At 43.0% G+C, this 20,473-nt stretch overlaps 1 pseudogene; it reads left to right on the top strand.

The window, feature by feature from the left end:
* The first annotated feature begins 9,806 nt into the window (after nt 1–9,806).
* LOC123649337 lies at nt 9,807–11,189 on the top strand (annotated as a pseudogene).
* The last annotated feature ends 9,284 nt before the right edge of the window (nt 11,190–20,473 follow it).

The following is a 20,473-nucleotide window of genomic DNA, read 5'->3' as shown; positions in this document are numbered from 1 at the left end:
ATTCTTCTTTTTTGCCTGTGTTATGGCTACAACTTTCTCACTCTTGTCCTAACCACATGCTATTTCACACAGTGTTTTTGAGGTTCTGATAGAAGTTTGGAATTTTTTAATGTGGTGAAAATTGTTTTTAACTGGAGAGTTTGAGGATAGATAAGAGGAATGCAGTTTCAGTGGGTCAGAAGATTAAATTACATACTTAGCATTATTTGACTTTGTTTATAAAAAGAAATTGTTATTAGATCCTAAGTCAAAGTGTGGTAAATGTCAAATTAGAATAATTAGTGTATTAACATTGTGTTGTATACTGTAAGTGCTATGTTAAGAAACATCAGCATTTGGACATTTTTTAAGGGAAAATATATCTTAGAAATAAATTTTTAAGGAGAGTTAATGGTAAATGAAATATTGTGAATTTAATTTTCTATAAAATACTTATAGCACTACTTATGTTTCTATACAAAATCTTCTCTCTTTGAGTGTGTATGTTCAGTCTTGGACAATAGTAAAATGACCTCCGTACATTTAAAGTTTGGAAGGATCCTTTTTTTCCAGATTAATATTGTAATCTTGGGGAATTTCCTCACTCACAAATTATTAAATATTTATTTCAGCGGGTATAGTGACAGTCAACAATTTTCATTCTTAGTCACCTCCTTGGAGATTCTCTCTGGAAGAGTCTTAGATATCATGGTAGCTTTTGGATTGAAACATTTCTCAGTGATTCAGGATGCAAACTTGTTTTTTGTAATCACAGAGTGACCAGAAGTGGGAGCATTAGCACCACTTGCCTCTTTAGTGTTTTTCCATGCCGTCACCATCAGCATTAGGAACTCCAGGGGCCTCAAGCCCTACAGTACATCAGCCTCTTCTGTGCTCTGTACTGGTTCCTGAACGTGCTAGTAAATATCTGAGTTTTTATCCTTATGACTGACAAATGGAATCACAAAAACATCAAGAAAACTGTATTTTTTGTGCTGTTCAGCTAAGCTTAGGACAAAAACATAGACTGGTATGTGGAACATTGTCATTGTCCTAAAATTTTGTTTTTTAATTTCTCTGGCTTGGATATTCTGGTACTATGTTTAATAAGACTGGTAAAAGTGGGCATCCATGTCTTGTAATAGCTCATAGAAAAAAAATGCTTACAACATTTCCCCACTTAGTATGATTTTGTGTATTTGTCAGACATGTTCTTTATTGGGTTAAGATGCATTTATTCTATACCTAATTTTTTGAGAGTTTTTTTTTATCATGAAAGAATGTCAAATTTTGTCAAACCCTTCTGCATCTATTAAAATGTTATAGTTGGTCCTCTGGTCTGTCATCTTCATCAGAATCTTGGAGGATGCATTCATACCAGAAGAGGTCATGAAGTCATTACGTTTGACATTCTGTGGGCATGATTTTCTTATGATGTCTGCTATGAGTGTCTGACTTCCCAGATAGAATTGAGAACCAAGGATGGTCATTTGCTTTGTTCATTAAATTGTGCCACACATCTGAAAATGTGACTGTACAGCTTAAGTGTTTAATTCATATGTGTTGAATGAATGAACCCAAACCAGAACCTCCTCAAATATCTGGGTATACCAGAGGCCCCACTTCCAGTACCCAGGTAGCACTGTTCTGTGTCAAGGACAAAGACCAGAAGGAAGGATTCTCAAACTTCCTTCACAAATAATATATAGGTTTTGCTTTTTATGTGGTTTTTTAAATATAGAGAAACATGGGCCATCTAGGCATGAGGCAAAGAGCTTCAGTGAGGAAAGAGAAAAATAATAATAATGAATAATCATGGCAGGCCCAGCAGTCTTTCTACAGAGCAAGGCACTAGGGACGTGCCAGCCATGTCTTATGCCATGTAGTCTCTCTCTACAAGAACTTAATAAGGTTCATCTTCTTACCTCCTCACTTTTCAAAGGAGCAAACTGAGTCATAGAGAGCTGCAATGACATCTCTAAGACAGCTAGTGGGTGGCAGTCACCAGTGAGCCTTAGAGAGGGCAGACGCTGACCTGCTGAAGCTGGTCCAGGAAATGTGAGGTGATGGTGAAGTCCCAGTAGGAGCCTAGGAATGTGGTGAAGGAGATGGTTCAACTCTGGAAGGCTGGAACCAGGACGCCACTAGCTGCTCCCTTGTGCCTGGCTAGAAGGTCTTCATCATGCACATCTCCTCTAGGTTCAGGGTAGAATCATTTTCATTCTAGGCAGGACAAGGAAGGACATATGGTCAGTGACAGCACCATGAACCACTGGAGAATTGGGGTGTGGAACACAAGCAAGCCTGAACCTTTCAGGGACTTGTGCATGTGGAGAACATGAGTGTTTCTGGTGAAAAAGTTTCTAAACTGAGGTAAAATTTGATGTCAGGAATAAAGTATAATTAAATAATACATTCAAGGCATCTTTAAGGTATTTTGTCAGCTGTAGAGCAGCAACATCCACCTGTATTCATAGGCTGTGTGAAGAGCATTATCCCTGAGTCCTCAATAATATCCTAATAATAGAGATAAGAAAACACAGGCTTTGGGATGCCAAATGGCTGCTCACCAACACACAGGTCAAAACTGAGAACCTTTCACAGTGAGGGCTCTTAGAAATTCCCTCTAAGCTCCCTGATGCTGTGTCTGCTCTGACATGGAGGAGAAGGGCCTGGGAAAGCCTCATTTCCTCTCAATTTTAGGGACAGTGCATAGAGCAAGACACTCTAGGAGAACCCTTTTGACACAATAGCAACAGAATTGCTTTTCTTTTTTCTTTTCTTTTTTTACATTGTCTTAAGAAGCAACTACAGAAATTCCAGACTGGGCAAAGGGAAAATATTGGGGGACTCCAGGGTTGAAGAAAACCCATCACAGGGCCAAGGATCTGAGCAGATGACTGAGGACAGAGGAAGCCCACATAAGTGTTAAATAACAGAGAGGTGACTCACGAGTATCTTTTGGGAAATTAGAATGAAATGAATGTGATTTCATTTGCCACACAGATACAAAATTGGCAAAAATTTAAAATAATATTAACACCCAGGGGAATCTGGATGCAGAGAAGCAGCTACACTCAGTAACTCCTGGTGTCAGTGTACCTGCCACAGCACTTTTGGAAAGAATTCTGGCTATAGCTGTTCAATTTATAAATTTGCATAGCCTTTAACCCAGTAATCTTTTCCTGGGATTAGTCTGTGCTATGGGATGAATTGTGTCCCCTCCCCAAAATTTACATTTTTATGTTCTAACCCCCAGTGACTAAGAATGTGACTGCATTTGGACGGTTGGTCCTTAAAGAGACAATTATGGTTAAGTGAGTTCATTGGGTTGGGCTCCAATCAATTATGCTTGGGGTCTTTATAAGAAGAAACAGTAAGGACACAAGAAAAGGCAGTAAGAAGCACAGGAGAAAACCCAGTGAACACAAGATAGAAAAAAGCCATCTACAAGCTATGAAGATAGCCCTCAGAGAAACCACCTTAGCCAACAGCTTGATGTCAGATTTCTACACTCTAGAATTGTGAGAATTTAAAATTGTGTTGTTAAAGCCCTTCAGCCTGTTGTGCAGTGTCATGGCAGCCCTGACACACTGTTGGAACCTATTAGGACACACACAGTTTGCTCCCTGCAGAATGGCTGACAAGGAAATAGAACTTTATCATGCCAGGCTCCACCAGCATTGAAAGGCTGAACTGCTGTGGGAAATGGCCTCTCTTATGAACTATGAAGACATGGGAGGGCAGAGCTCCTGCCCTGTTGGGGCTACAGGGATGAGTTCTGTGAGATGACACATTGCAAAAAAATACATAGAGGAACTGAACTCCCTTTTTTGTTTACCCCTCCCTTTTTATGTAAAAACTTCCTCAGTAGAAGTGTTGATTTTTAAGTCTTGGAGAAGGTCTGGCAGGGCAGTGGAGGTGCCTGCCACCAGAGGTACTTTGGATAGGTAGTTAAAACATAAAAGAGTAGTGACATGCAAAGGTATTTATGGCCTAGCATAAAGTGAAAACAACACAAAAGTGTTTTCTGTGATATTCCTACAAGTATGTCAACAGGACTTTTCACCTAACCAAGTTGCCACTGGGGACTAATGGAGGCCAGATATTTTTGGGAGGGGACGGTGGGACACTCAGGTGGGAAAGCCTTGGGACAGAGCCCAGGGCGTCCCCATATTTAGATCTGGGTGCTAGACCTACCCTAGTCTTCTTTGGTTCCTGTCTGTGGAGACCTCTCTGTGTCTGCTCTCACCCCAGACCAGCACTGGCCATGGTTTGTGGTGTGGTTCACCTGCCCTTCATCCAAGGAGAAGGAGAAGTTGGGCCTATCGGTAGCTCCTCATTGATATGTGTGGAGCTGTGCAAAGAGACTACGCAGCAGCCAGGTCAAGAGGCATCAATGACCTGCCTGTCTGTTTCCACAGGGGACACCCCCATTAGAAATGCTGCTCCCCAGATCAGGCACATAGGAGATCTACATAGACCTCCTTCCAGGGAGGAAGCAGATGACAGCTTGAAGTCTTGGGATTCATATCTGAGTAGACAAACTTAGTCTCTATCACTCACCTTCCCATCCTGCCCAGCCATGACTTGGAGTATGAACCTGACAGGCCCACCAGGCTTCACACACTTGAAAATCTGCTGTCCAGAAAAAGCTCTCTCATTTCTTCCTCCCCTAACACATGGTGATGAGAAGTGGTGTGGGGATGCCCAGATGGGATCACAGGTGAGGCCCAGCCTGGCTGGGCCTGACCTGGGCTGTCCTGTGTTACCTTTGAACAGTTTCTGCCAACTTGCCAGAGGCATCAGGGGTGAGGGCTGAGCCAAAGTCTGCATAGTCAAAAAAGGCTCTCACTTCTGTCCTTCCTGATGTGAGAGACTCAAAAAATGGCAATTGAACAGGAAAACATCTTGCTCTCTTGAGTGTCTCCCACCAAATGAGATGAGTATGGAGCTGGCTGTAGAATTGTCTGGTTGCCAGAGTTCTATGTTCTTTTGGAGTCTGTCACCAAGGAAGCAAGATCACTGCTTTGGAATTCCATCACCTGGCCCCCTTCATTCCATAAGACTTTCCCAAAGGCCCCCTGGGATGCTCACTGTTCACCTTCCTCCCCGTGCTAACTCATTGCCTCTATATAATTATGCAAACACAGCCTCCCTGTACCTCCCGGGAAGACCTAAATGCAGCCAGGAACCCAGGTTTAATGAGACAGAGCTGAGTCAGAACCTTCTTTCTTTTATCATCTGTGTTGCCCTAGATAAATAATGATGTGTTTCAGGGCCTCTCCAGCCTCCTAAGGCTGAGAACCCAGGAAGTGCCCAACATTCACAGTGGGGATCATGCTAGCATCTACTTCCTAGGAACTCATTAGGTATGTAGGAGATAAAACTTCTGAAACTCATGGTATGGTGTCACATATAGAGACTTAAGAAATAGAAAAATTACAAAAAGGGATGGGAGGTAGCATGGCATATATCTCAAGCAGGCCTGGGGTCTTGCAGTGCAATCTTGAAAAATTTACTTCCACTCTGGGCCTCATTTTTCATACTGCATCAATAACAGGTTGAAATTAAGTGAAATTCAGATAGCACATCCCCTGACATCAAATCGTTCAATGCCTTCCCATTCTATGTAGAGGCAGATCCCTGAGTCTCATCTCAGCCTGTGTGGTGTGCAGCCTCCACGAAGGCTCACAGCACTGAGTGGTTAGTGACTCACTTCTGACCAACAGAATACAACTGAGGTCAAGGGCTCTCATTTCTGTCTTAGTGAAGGCTGCCATAGCCAAGAACAATAAACTGGGTAGCTTATAAAAAATAGAGTTTTATTCCTCATAGTTCTGGAGGCTGGAAGTTTGAGATCAAGGTGCCAGCATGGTCAGGTTCTGGTGAGGACTCTCTTTTCAATTGCAGATGCAGACTTCAGGTTGTGTCCTCATCTGGCAGAGAGAAGGGGACAAAGCTCTCTGGGGTTCCTACAATAAAGCCAGCAATCTTAATCATGAGGGCTCCAACCTTAGGACCTTGTTACCTCTCATTTAATACCATTATATTGGGGGTTAGAATTTCAACATATGAATTTGAAGTGGGGGGAGATTCAGTCTATTGCAACTTCCAAGATTTTGCTACAAGAAAAGCTGTCATTTTTCTCCTACTTGCTCTGTCCTATGTTCTTTTCCTTAATCAGTCTCTTTCTCTCTCTGTCTCTCTCTGTGTCTCTCTCTCTCTCCCCTTCTGTCCCCCACCACCTGCATTGTATTCCTCGAGCTGTTCTATGTAGAGGAGCACATGGCAGAGAACCCAGGAAGTGCCCAGGCCAACAGACAAGGAGGAACCCAGGCTTTCAGTCCACACTGAATCCTGCCAATACCCACATAAGTGAACTTGGAAGCTGATCCTCACACAGTCCAGCTCAATTGAGACCACAGTTCCAGCCTCTTGAGAGACCTTGAGGCAGATACACAAATAATTGAGATATCAAGTACTTGTAGTTCAGGGTACTGAGTTTTGGGGCAGTGTTGTCTGGAAGGATCAGGTCATCTCCCAGGCCCCAGAATCCTCCCTCCTTCTGCTTCTTTCTCTCCCCAGCCCCCTTCAGCCACACAGGCCCCTTTCTAACTTCCTCTGCCAAACTCACTTCCACCTGTGAGTCTCTGCACAAGGGCTTCTCTCTGACACACTGTTTGCAGACTTGTGCAGGGCTGGCTTTCTGTTGTCATTCTGTTCACAGCTTGAATGTACCTCAGTGAGGCATTTAGGTCCCCACAATTCCGTGACTCCCCAGCCCTGCCTCCCAACATCCTACTTCGTTTTCATTATAGCATTTGCTCTTTTTCTTTCACATGTACTTGCTTTAGTGTTTTTGTTGGTTGTTCTCAGACTGTGGGCTCCTGGGAGACAGGGACCACTTGGTCATTTTCAGCATCATATGCTGGACCCACCAGGGCACCTGCCACAAGGTGAGTACTCAGGGCAGGGTTGCTGAGTGAATAAATGGGAGGATATCAGAGCCCCCTTCCTGCTTCTGACCACCTCATAACATGGAGATCATTGATAATAACAGGAGCTGTGAGTTGTCTCTGAGAAATGGGACAGCCAGAATGACCTGAGCATGACTTTCCCCTGGCTCCAGCTGCTCCAGCCAAGCCCAGTGATTGCTAGGGACACAGGTTGCTGTCACCTCTAGTGGCCAAAACTAGCACTTCAGACATGGGCAGGAGTATCACAGAACAAAACAAGCATCTGTATTGTGGGCTTCTCAAGATGGTGGCTCTACAGGGTCCTGGTGATACAAAAGAACAGCATCTTTCAGCTCCAAGAATAGTATGAGGAACCTCAGAAGCCTCCTTTTTCCACTCCTTGCCTCTACTTCCTGGGGTGTGCAGTTCCCTCATGAGGCAAGGGTAGTTGTTACCCCCCACTTCCAAATGAGAACCTCAAGTAGCCAACATGACCTGGATTTGACCCTGAGCCCCAGACTCAGGGGCCAGTGATCCGAAATATTCTTCTGTTTCCCGAGTACTCAACCGTCCAAGCCTGCAATCCTCTCTCTGCTCTGAAGTATCTGCAGAGAGTGGAAAGCATCTTTCCAGAGCCTTCAGAGCACAGTGGGTCATAATGGAGAACAAAGGCCAGCAGACACTTGGGACTATGTGGAACTCTTGAGTACACCCACTTCTCACACTTCAATTTATATAGGTGGAAACTGAGGCTTTATCTCTCATTTTCCTTGTCTATACCAGGGCAACTGGGCTCATCCTAGCTCCACAGTGCCCATGGAGGTGATGGCTGGACTCCAGTCTTGCCGTCTCAAAGCTGTGCTGGGTGTGGCACCAGCTCAGGCAGAACCTGAGGCCTGTGGGATCCTCCTGCCAGTGCTCCGAGCCACCGGGCATGTAGCTAGGAGAGTGGATGCCCCCCGCCCCATGGCAGTGCTGCCTCCAACCTCTTTCTTCCCCTCTTGTAATTTTCCTGGTGTCTGCTTCTTCTGTGACCCTACTTTCAAGGTCTCCACCTGAGAAGTCACTGAGCATATGTGTGTGTCTGTGCTCATGTAGATGTGTGCAAAGGAAAATGGCCTCATGTGGAGAGAGGGTAGGCCGCGGTCACCAAGGATTTAGGAGCTCTCATTTGAAAGCACACCTGTGGGAAAAGGTGAAGCCAACACCTAGGAAGCCAGAGTTCTTCCTAATACTCTGGGCTCTGCCCACATCCCATGGTTTGGGTCACTCCCTGCCTCTTTTTGGTCTCAATTCACCAGTTGTACAATGAGGAATTGAATAAGTGTGTGCTCAGTGAGGACATGATGCCAGGCCCCATCCACACCAGATGTGTCAACACAGGCTGGGCACAGTCTCACATGCCCATGATGTGAACATGGAGCAAGGGGAAGCCAGGCCTCCTGTCAAAGGTCGAGTATGCCTGCACAGTGCACCCACAGCTCTACTGTTGAGGACAGTCCCACATAATCCTTCCCCTCCAGCCTCTGCCTACCCTTTGTGCTCCACATGCTTTGAGCCCCATGGGCACCACCGAGGTATTCAGGTGGTGCCACAGGGTGCTAGACCTGGTGGGCCTGAAGAAAACGAAATAATTTTTGTATTTCTCCACAGATACAGAGTGTGTTGTCAAGCTTTGAATTTGACAATTTTGTCATATCATAACTGAACCTGAGCAAAGTCTTATACATTTGAAGCTATTGATTGTTCTTTTTCTGGGAACTGTGGGTTATTGTGTTTTGTCAAATTTTCTGCTTTGTAACTGTTCCTTTTCTTATCCATTTCTAGCAGTTCTTTATATATTGGGGATGTGAGCCCTTTTGTGATATGAGTTGCAAATATTTATTTCCAGTTTATTGCTTTTTTATTATGGTTTTTAGTTTTTGTTTGGATTGGTTTCCTTGGTGTTTTGTTTGTTTAGTTTTTTTTTTTGTTTGTTTGCCATGTATTACTGAGATGTCACTTCCCTCCAAATTTAGTTACAGCTTCATACACCTCAGTAAAGTATCCTAGCAGATAGTTTGTAGAAACTAATTAGCTAGTTTCAAAGTTTACATAGAAATAGGAGCCAAGAACAGTCAAGACAATTGGGAAGAAGAATAAAGTTCTTACACTCTTGGATATTAAGATTTAGATTAAAGCTTCAGTAATCAAGGACATGTGGTTGAGTAGTGCAAGAATAGGCACAGGAGAAATAGAAAGATTCGAGAGTCCAAATCAAACCCCCACATTCAGACATTTTGTATATTGCAAAAGAGGCACTGTGGGCCAGTGGGGGAGAAAATCTTCTCAGTAAATGGCCCAGGGTCAACTGGTTATCCATGTGGGAGAGTGATGAATCTTGATTACCACCTCAGACTATAAATGGAAATCCATTCCAGGTGAATTTTAAATCTAAATGTAAACATTTTATAAGATATATTTCTAGTAGATAACAGGAGAATATTGTCATGACCTTGGGACAGGCAATGATTTCTTAGATAAAACACAGAGCGCACTAACCATAAAAGGAAAAATTGATAAATTTGACTTCAATAAAATTAAGAACTTCTTTTCACCAAAAGACACCTTCAAGAAAGTAAAAAGGCAAGAGCAGGGTGGGTATATGTGTATGTCATAGGTGTATGTGACAAAACCTTCACATCTAGGATATGTAATTAACTCCCATAAATTAATAAGAAAAAGGACATGTTGGAAAAAGTGGACAAGAGATTTGACCAGGCATTTCACAAAAAATAACCAAATTGCCAACAAGTATGAAAATGTGCTCCGCTTTCTTAATCATCAAGAAAATACAAACGAAAACAATATGATACTATTATGCAATGGCTACAATTAAAAAATAATAATACTCAAGTGTTCATGGTGATGGAGAGCAACTGAAACTCTTATATGCTGCTTTGTGCGCAAACTGTTAAAAACACTTTCAGGTCTTGATGGGTCAGGTAGATCCTTCAGAGACCAGGAGCCATGCACGGCTTGAAGGAGCAGGGACCTTGGCCCATAGCGACCCCATGTGGCTGCGTGAAGCTGGCTCTGGAGACAGGATTTTGTTTGTTTTTCACAAAAATGGTCATTTGAGCTGTAAGGCAAAAGTGCAGACTTCTAGGCTGAATGGTGCAAAGACTGGAGTTTTTTCTACGAGGAGCCCTCATCGTCCCAGTGCAATAGGACTGACCCTGGCCAAGCTGGAAAAGGTAGAAGGTGGAGCTACACACCTTTCTGGAGTTGACATGATACACGGCACACCTGTACTAGACAAAAAGCCCTACATAGCTGGTTCGGACTCACCACAAAATTTGATGGAAACTTTAGAGGATGTTAATTTGCAGAATAACCAACATAAACCAAAAACTCTGTCCCGGTCTGATGGCAGAACTGATAGCTGTGATCAGCCACAGCTCTCAGGATTCAAGGAGCCACAACCACACCATAGCACCAAAGAGCTAAAGGTCCTCAAGCTAGAACTTCAGAAGACAACTACGTGAAACACAGCGACACAGCAAAAACCCAGCAAACCTCGCCCAAGCACAGGGAGATAGCAGTGGATTTTGGTTTGGAATCAAGAAGTGATCGAAGTCCAAGTGTGGCAGAAAAGCAGATTAGCCCAATTGCCTGGAAAAGAGCTCTTCAGAGGAAGGTAGAGATGAGAGGCTAAGGAGAGTGGAAGGAGCAGCGGTCCCCCAAGCAGGCAGTGCAGAGACGCAGCCCGCGGAGCCTCACTGTCCTGCCAGGACAGAGCCCCCTGCAGTGTGATTCCTGCCTGGGTGAGAAAGGCCCCTGTGGCCACATTAGAAGTGCGGTTTACTCCTCACGCTGAGATGGACCTCGGACAGCTCAGTTAAGGAGGAGAAACAGATGTTGGTCAGGCGTCATTTAAATATTTTCAATCAGCAGAGCAAGCAAAGCGTGGCATTGAGGCTGCGCTGTCAGGCGATCCTCGGTCTGCTACCACCGGAAGCTCTGCCAGGACCGCCTTTTCTACTTTACTGTAGACATAGCACATGTCGCTTGCTGTTTTGGTGATGGCTTTGCAGAGGTTCTAAGGATCGAGCCGGCTTCTGAGCCTGTTCAGATGACTGACCCTGTGGAGTCCTTGGAGCCTGCGTCACGTCTTTAGACAGCCTCGTTGACCTTTCGTGGCTCCTGGATATTCTGTACAAGCTAATGGTGCGCAGATAAGCAACACTTTGTGATCTCACTGCTTTGATTAATTTGGGCTGTTCAAAATATTTATTTGAAAGACATGTATTTTAATAAATTTAACTGAGAGATATAATAAAAAACACTTTCAAAAACCCTTTGGTAGTACCTTCCAAAGATGAACATACACACACTTTGATCCAACAATTCCACTCTTAGGTACATACTAAAGAGAAATGCCTGCATCTGTTGACCGTGTAAAGGAATGTTTAGAGCAGCATTATTTGTTACCTTTCCAAGCTGCAAAACTGGAAACTTTTACAGCAATAATAGAAAGTATAAACAAAAGAAAGTATAAATAAAATGTGATATATATATAAACAAGTAGATATAGGTAGATATAACTATACAGGAAAAAAACAACAAAATGTGATATTGTGTATATATACACATAGTTAATGAATACTAAATAGAAATAAAAATCAACTATAGCTACATTCAAAAATATACATAAAACGTTCAAGCATAATAAATTACCCTGACATAAAAGAGTATGTTCTGTACAATTTCATTTAAATAGATTTTTTTTTTTTTTTTTTTTTGAGACAGAGTCTCACTTTGTTGCCCGGGCTACAGTGAGTGCCGTGGCATCAGCCTAGCTCACAGCAACCTCCAACTCCTGGGCTTAAGCGATCCTACTGCCTCAGCCTCCTGAGTAGCTGGGACTACAGGCATGTGCCACCATGCCGGGCTAATATTTTCTATATATATCTTTAGTTGTCCAGATAATTTTTTTATTTCTATTTTTTTAGTAGAGATGGGGTCTCGCTCAGGCTGGTCTCGAACTCGTGACCTTGAGCGATCCACCCGCCTCGGCCTCCTGGTGGGCTAGGATTACAGGCATGGGCCACTGCACCTGGCCTAAATAGATTTTTAAAACAAATTCAGAAGTTAGAATATTTGTTCTCATTGGAGGAGTGAGCACAGTGACTTGGGGTGAGAACATGAGGGAGTCTTTGAAGAGTTACTAATGTTCTGCTTCTTGTACTAGTTACTGTTTGTGTTTGCTTCAGGTAATTCATTGAGCAGTATGCTTATTATTTCTATCCCTTGGTGTATGTGGATGTTATGCTTCAACACAGAAATCTAATGAGCTGGATCCAGAACTTTTATTTCTCTGGTAAGTCCCAAGACCAGTAGCCATGAGAGTTGGTTCAAGACTCCCGAATTACAGCATCTAGGTTCATATCCCAGATCTCACTCCTTCCCATCTCACAGAACTTGGGCAAGTTACTAACTCTCCAAGCTTCAGTTTCTTTATCTGTAAAGTTGATTAATTATAGTTTTCTTCTCAGAGTTATTGAGATCATTAAATCCTTACAATAAATCCTAGCTCTTTTTGTGTTCCATCCTGAATTTTGTTCTATAGACTATGAAGACAGATGATGGCTTGCAGTAGAGAAAGGAGAAAGATTAGGTTTAAGTCAAAGACATTTCCAAGTTGAAAAGTGAGAGGTAAAGATCAGAGATAGTGCTGAGGTGCAAGAAGGAGGGTCAAAGGCCTTGTATTTTATCTCTAGTCTCCTGCCTATCTTCAAACATGAAAGGTGGACTAACCAGATGATCTCATTGGTTAGTCCTCCCAGCTATGACATTGTCAAAATTGGGGGGAGGATGGAAATGCCATCCAAAACCCAAATACAAATGTCCACATTTGATTCGATCTTACTCATGAAGGCCCAGAACTATGGGGTTAAGGGAGGTAGGTTTTCAGTGGTAGGATTGTGAGTTAATTTAGTTTCTCCATTGATTTTTTTTCTCTTTTCTAATTTTCTGTAATAAGTTTGTCAATTAATTGGAACAAAACACCTTACAAAATATATCTATTTCTTCATATACATATCCACATAATTAGGGTTATAAAGAAAGGAGAAAAGGAAGGAAATAAATAAGAAAGGAAGGAAAGAAGGAAGGAAGGAAGCAAAGAAAGAGGAAAGAAACCACAAACTGACAGATATTCTCAGAATAAGAAGCCAAAAATTATCTGGGCAGGGAAAACACTGCTTCTGATGCACAAGGACTAAGCCAGCAGAGCATTTTGAGATCGGACAGAGATAACAGATATTACAAATAACTCTGGGATATTTTCTAGTTTTTATTGTGTTTTTCACCCCTTCCCTCAACTGCCTACATTTTTTTCTTTCTTTTTTTTTTTTAGCTGAAACTAATCCAATCTTCCTTTTAATATTTCACCTTGTTAACAAAACCCTGGACAACAGAATGGTAAAAGGGTTTTCTACTTACATTTTCTTACTTTCAAAAACTAGCCTGACTGAAATGACCACTTGGTCTAGGAAGCTGTCTAGGAAGCTGGTATGCAGAGCATTTATTAGCATTCTGAGCATGAATCCTTGTTCTAAGAATCTAAGTACTGCAGTGATTTGGCAATGCAATTCGATTTCTGGGATTAGTCCTTATAGAATTAGTTGTACAAAGGCTCAAAGATACAAGGAAGTTTACAGAGAACTGTTTGTAATATTTATAAATTGTAAACAAAGAAAAAAATGTCATCCATTGAGGATAGTTAAATCATTATGACTTATCCATATCAATAAATTCTTCATGGTCATTTAAAATTGAAATATATCTGCAGTTACAGAACAAGTTGCATAATATGATCCAACATGTATTTAAACGTGTGTGTGTGTGTGTGTGTGCGTGCGCGCGCATGCGCGCGTGTGTGTATAAAAATAGTTCTGCAGGAACAAAGAAAATGTTTTTATTTGTTTGTATATGTTAGCTCTTTTTTTTCTCTAACAAAGAACATGTATGTTCAGATTTTTAAAAGGGAGGCCCATGCTCTTGATCTGTAAACTGCATTGCCTTGTGAGGGGACAAGAGTGACTTTGTTTTTAATAATAAACCATCACGTGACTTCTAACCTTGAGACTAGGCATACCTAAAAAATGTCTAGTTGATGTATTATTCTTTACGCAGAAACACCCATTCACTGTAAGTTTCACGTTTCCTCCAAAACAATCTTGATGTTGCTGTGTACATCAAAGGCTGTGATACTCTTAGACACCTACACATTCCTTCCATGACATAAACCCTGGGTCCAGGAGGTTGTGGTGTGAAGATCTACCTGTCTTGTGGTCTGTCAAGACAAAGCTTCTGTCCACAAGTTCCCCTAATATAACACCGTTTGCCAACAAACTGGAGTTATTAGTTTCTTTGGTTTCTTGTCTCCTTTGATATTTTGGAGCCGCTTTGCACATACAGCCCTTTCATGGAACATCTTGACACCTCCCTCCATAACTTTTCAAAATTCCCCTGGGGAAATTTCTGTGTTGGCTGAGAGTCCAGGTGCAAAGAATCATCACATTCTCCAAAGTCAAAGGCAAAATTTTATCTTAACCCTGCTGGGCACAGCCCTGGGCTTATAAGCAGACTGCCTGTGACATTGAATATGAATTCTAGGTCATCCCCTTCTGTCTTCTGGGGTCTGCTTGGCCTACCTGGGTTTCATGTTCTTCATAAAATCCTTGGCCCTTCCCAAGCGAACCTTCAGTGTTTCCTGAAGTTTCCAAATGAGGCTTCAATGCCTCATTTGGTCCAAGAGCTCATCAAGGTGGGCCTCCTGGGCCTGGCAGCTGCCCTCACAACAATAGGAAGCAGAAGGAAGTCACCAGATCTTGCAGAGAATAAATGGCATGCAGAGCCCCTGCCTCTGGAACTGAAGCCCAGGCTCCCAGACAGGCCCAGAGTTATTTTTCTATAGCAGGAGCTGCAAATCTGCCTCCACACTTGCCCTTTCACAGCCAGGACTCTGGGCTCTTCTATCTGGAATGTTCTTCCCTGCCCACTTTGCACCCACAGGACCCAGCTCAGAGGGGACTCCCCAGAGACACCCACCTCACGTGGTCATTCTCTACTTACATCTTCCTGTAGCACCTGTTTCTCACTTTCCTTCTCACCAGTCATATTCAAAATCAGATGCTGGCTGTATCCCCATCACCCCCTAGACTGTGTCATCTCCTTTGGGGTGTGTGACTGTCAGAGGCAGATGCTCCATATGCACCCCCGGCAGTCTATAGATCTGTCTCTCACACACATGATTTTCTAGACATGATTTAGTCCCATCAAACAGCTGAGGCCAGAATCATAGAAAACTTCTGCTACTTCCCATCCAGGCTCTCAACCAAGGTAAACCTCAGTTTCCCATCAGTACAAGTTTTACAGCTAAAGGTTTCACGTTTGGGTCTATGATCTCTATTGAGTTCATTTTTGGTTCTGGCATGAAATATGGATCAAAGATCTCACTCTCTTTATTTTTCTTTTTGCATCTGAATCCTGGCTGGATTCACAGGCCACAGTGCTGAGTCCTTGACCACTTGGATGTGACCCAGCCCTCATTGCCCTTGAGGATGCCCCAGTGTGGGGTCTGCACCTGGTTCTCCAGGCTGTGCTGCTTCTGCCAGTGCTGCTGTGTCTTCTCAGGATCCAGCTTCTCCAATGACAGCACACTCTGGTGCCTGCCAGAGCCACACAGCCTCCTGAGAGTAGCTGAAGGGGTCAGGGCTTTGCCACACCATCCACTTCATCAGGGCATGCAGGGATTTCTGCAGTGGCAGAGCCCAGAGAAGGGGCCTAGAGGGCTGACCTGCCCAGAGTCAGGAGGATGGCCCCACTCACTGGCCATTGATGGGCTCATTCAAAGGCCAGTGGAGGCCCCACATCTCAAGTACTTATTGTCACTGCCTGGGCACCATCCCTCAAAGTCAGCTTCTGGGCCCCACTTTGGCTCATACCCCTCCCTTTGGGGTAGTGTTTCTGTTCTGCTCAAGGACACACCCTTCATCTGGCTGCCCCTGAAGTTCCATCTCTAGACCTGTTCCATTTCCCATTGATGTCACTGAGAGGACGAAGGTGGAGTTTTGGGCCTAGAAAAAAGAATCACCAGCCCTAGAAACCAGCCTGAGCTCTCAGGTGGGCTGTACTGACCTCTGTCTGGGTCATCTCTCCTTCTTTGGCACTCACTGACTCACAGCATGTGGGCTGAAAGTCAAAGCTGTCGTTAAAGCCACACTCCAACTCCCCTACCATTTAAAAAAAATCTATGTCTTATGTCATAATCTGGGTTATGGGTCTGCAAACTGTGGCCTGAGTGTCAGATTTGGCCCTCTGCCTACTTTTGTTTGGCCCTGTGAGCTAGGCATGGAGTTTACATTTTTAAATGGTTGGAAAAAAGTAAAATAATATTTAATGATGTGAAAATGATATGAAATTCAAATTTCATTGTCTCTAAACAAACATTTACTGGAGCAAAGCCACACCCATTCGCATCTGTACTTTATTTTAATTGACCAATAATACTACATTAATACTGATATATTTATGGGGTATAATGTGATGTTTTGATACATGTATACAATATGAGATGATAAAGTCAAGCTATTTAATGTGTCAGTCACCTCACACACTTATTTTTTTGTGTAGTGTGAATGTTTAAAATCTACTCTCAGCAATCTCCATATGGACCTTACCTTAGTATTGACTGTAGTCACTCTGCTGTGCAGCAGATCGCAAAGACCCACCCTCTTCTGAGTTTGTCATCTAAACAATTTGATTAAGGAGGCAGGAAGGGCATATTTTGTCAAAATATTTTCTTCTACCTAGAACACCAGTTGCTGTCATTGGAGGGATTTGGAATGGACCCAAGGTCTCCCCCTGTCCCTAGGCTACAGGTGAAGAGAAAAGGGGCCCTAACAGCAGGGGCAGTTCTGTCTATAAAGGGAAGCATCACAATAACTCTGTGGTGTGACTCTATTAAACAATGCTGTCAAGGACTACGCCAAGGACAGAGTGCCCAGGGTAAAGTCTGAGGTGACCTGAGAGCCACAACTTTATCACACACAGGCTTCCTCTTCCTCCATTCACTGATCATAGGGAACTCCCCATGAGCCCATAGGGGATGGGAGAGAGAAGACAGTGTAGCAGGTCTGGGGACCATGGCATTTAGACCACTTTTTCATGTAACTTACTTGTGCCTTCAGGGTGCACTGGGGCTCACTCATGTGCACACCACTTTCATTTGATCATGGGGTGGTGCTCTGCAAGTACAACTTTATGGCTTGATGGATCATATTACAGCCTGCACACAATGGACATCTGAAGTCGTGTGGCAAGTAGGTGGCCCATGGTTAACTGTTCAGTACCTACTAAGTCTGAGTAGCAGGGCAAGAGCTGTTTCTCTAAAGAGGGGTAGTTATCTGCAAGGGATGGCAGGGGTTTGTTCTAATATCCTGAGGGTCTTAGCTGTTCTTCACCTACAGGGGCCTGCTAAAGGCTGAAAACAGTATTCTTAAGTGTCACTGATGCTTCAAACACAGTTAGATTTGATAGATCACATGACCTAAGTGGCAGAGCAGCTTGCATGGCAGCCTGGACCTGTAGCTGGGTGTTCTCTACTGGGCCTCACTCAAAACTAGCAGCATTTGGAGCCACTCAGTAAGTGGGCTGGAGTTACACACCCAAATGAAGAATATATTGCCTCCAAAATCCAAAAAAGGCCCACTAGGTGTTGTGTCTCTTTTTCAATTGTAGGAGGGTTTAGATACAACCACCTATCCCTTACCCTAGAAGGCCTATCTCAGCACACCCCACACCACTGGACCACTAAAATTTTATTGAGGTAGAAGGTCTCTGAATTTTAGTCAGATTTCTTATCTACTTCCTGACACATAGATATCTTAACAAGATTAGCATAGTTTGTACAACTTGCACTCTAGGTCCAATCAGCATAATATTATCAATATTATGGTCTAGTGTAATATATTGTGAGAGAGAAAGGTGATTGAAGTCCCTGTGAACTAAATTATGACATAGGGCTGGAGAGTTGATATGTCCCTGAGGGAGGACAGTGAAGGCATATTGCTGCCCTTTGCAGCTGAAAGCAAACTGCTTCTGATGGGCCTTATTGACAGGCATTAAGGTAGACACGTCAGCCAGATCAATAGCTGCAGACCAGGTAACAGCAATATGCTAATTTGCTCAAGAATTAAGCCACATCTATTACAGCCATTGCAATTGGCATCACCATTTGGTTAAGCCTAAAATAATCCACTGTTCTTCTTCAACACTCATCTAATTTTTTCACAGGACATAGAGAAAAGTTTAATGGGGATGCAGTGCGAATCCACCCTGCATCTGTTAAGTCCTTGATGTCTTGGATAATGGCACTAATCTCTTCAATATCTCCAGGAATGTAATATTGCTTTTGCTTCACTATTTTCCTAGGCAGAGGTAGTTCTAGTGGTATCCCCTTGGCAATTCCCATGATAATAGCTCTCACTCCACAGGTCAGGGCACAAATGTGGAAATTCTATCAACTGTTGGGTATGTCTATTCCGATTATGCATTCTGGAGCTGGGAAAATAACCACAGGTTGGGTTCTGGGACCCAATGGCCTCACCATGAGATGGTCCTCAGCTAAAACTCCATTGATTATCTGCTCTCCATAAGTTCTTACTCTGACAAGGGATCACAGTGATATTTGGGGTTTTGAAAATTAATGTCAGTTCACAGCCAGTGTCCAGTAGTCCCTAAGAGATCTAATTGTTTTCTTTTCCCCAATGCACAGCCACTCTAGTAAAAGAATGTAGACCCCTTTGGAAGGCTGTGAAAAAAATTAACCATATAAATATTTGGTAGTGTAACAGGGTCCTTCTTCAAGGGGACCTGGCCTCACCATCATTTAAAGGATTTGAAGTCTGTAAAACTGGATCAAGTCTGGGAAATGTTTAACGGGCCATGATATTCTGTTTTTATTATTCATTGTACTTGTACTTACTCAGTCTAGCAGTTTGCATATAATTTCTGAATTTCTAGAAGAGCCTCAGCTCAGGTTCTTGTCACAGCCATTGATATTCTATTGCAGTTCTCTACTCATTTCTTGGCCCCCAAAATCCACAATTCTGCAGCCCCACTGCAGTGTTCAAGTGCTGTAGATATCACCCTGTCTTCTGTGGCTCCTGCCAGCCCAGGATCCACATGATGCCCCCATTGCCCATCTGTGCCCAAAGTCAGGCAAGACAAAAGCAGCCCTTTGGGCAGCCCACAGACAGGTTGACCATTTCTTTTTTTTTTGAGACACAGTCTCACTCTGTTGCCTGGGCAAGAGTGCCGTGGCGTCAGCCTAGCTCACAGCAACCTCAAACTCCTGGGCTTAATCGATCCTACTGCCTCAGCCTCCCAAGTAGCTGGGATTACAGGCATGCGCCACCATGCCCAGCTAATTTTTTTTTTCTATATATATATATTTTAGTTGGCCAGATAATTTCTTTCTATTTTTAGTAGAGACAGGGTCTCGCTGTTGCTCAGGCTGGTCTCGAACTCCTGACCTCGACCGATCCACCCGCCTCGGCCTCCCAGAGTGCTAGGATTACAGGTGTGAGCCACTGCGTCCGGCCTGACCATTTCAAATATATTCCTTTCTCCTTCTGTCCTGATACAGAGAACCAAGAATTGATCACGTTCCTGCAGTCCATGCTGTGCTGTGCAAGGAAGGTGCTGGGGCAAGAGCCAGTAAAATCCCCATGGAATTTTCTACCACATTGAATGTGGCTTTTTTTTTTATTGTACATTTGCCATTCATTGCAAGTTATTGTCTAGGTTATAGAGCTTCTATAAAGCTATTTTTCAATCGTTTGTTTGTTTGAATGTTTCTGTGGGGAACAAAGCCTGGTGCTAACTAGTCTTCTGCCCAGATGACGTAGCTCTCAAAGTTATCCTTGCCTTGATGATGATGCCATTACAGTTTCCTAACAATCAGGGAGTTGCAGCAGTATGTCTTCTATAAATTAATATCATTTATTTCATTTTGTGCCTTTATAAAACTAAACAGAACAGCTTTATCTGTAATAAGCCTCATAAAGTTCTGTTTTTATTCCATGTTTGCAACCTCTAAAAACTTTTTATATTGTGTCTATGTCATCATTATTAGTCTATTGATGCATTCCCTTTCTTCATATGCAAGTTTATTTCTATATTCTATATCTTCTTGAGTTAATTTTATTAGCTGTGCCTATCTCATAATTTGTTTATAATTTGTAGTATTCCAGGTATCTAGGTTTGCATGGCAGTTGTTGGAAGAATCAGAAAAAATAGAGTAGAGAAGTGATGCTTTGGAGCAATCCATAAATGCTCTATGCTCTAGAGTCCTCTATTTTAATATGGATAAAATTAATATATATGCCATACCTACCACTCATATTTATTTTGTGAGACAAATGATACACAGTATTCAAAGTAAATTATGGAACAGTTCCATTTGACCTGGATTTCATCAAGGT

Source organism: Lemur catta, chromosome 13, assembly GCF_020740605.2.
Source record: "Lemur catta isolate mLemCat1 chromosome 13, mLemCat1.pri, whole genome shotgun sequence".
Lineage (NCBI taxonomy): Eukaryota > Metazoa > Chordata > Mammalia > Primates > Lemuridae > Lemur > Lemur catta.
This window is presented reverse-complemented; position numbering and strand designations above follow the sequence as displayed.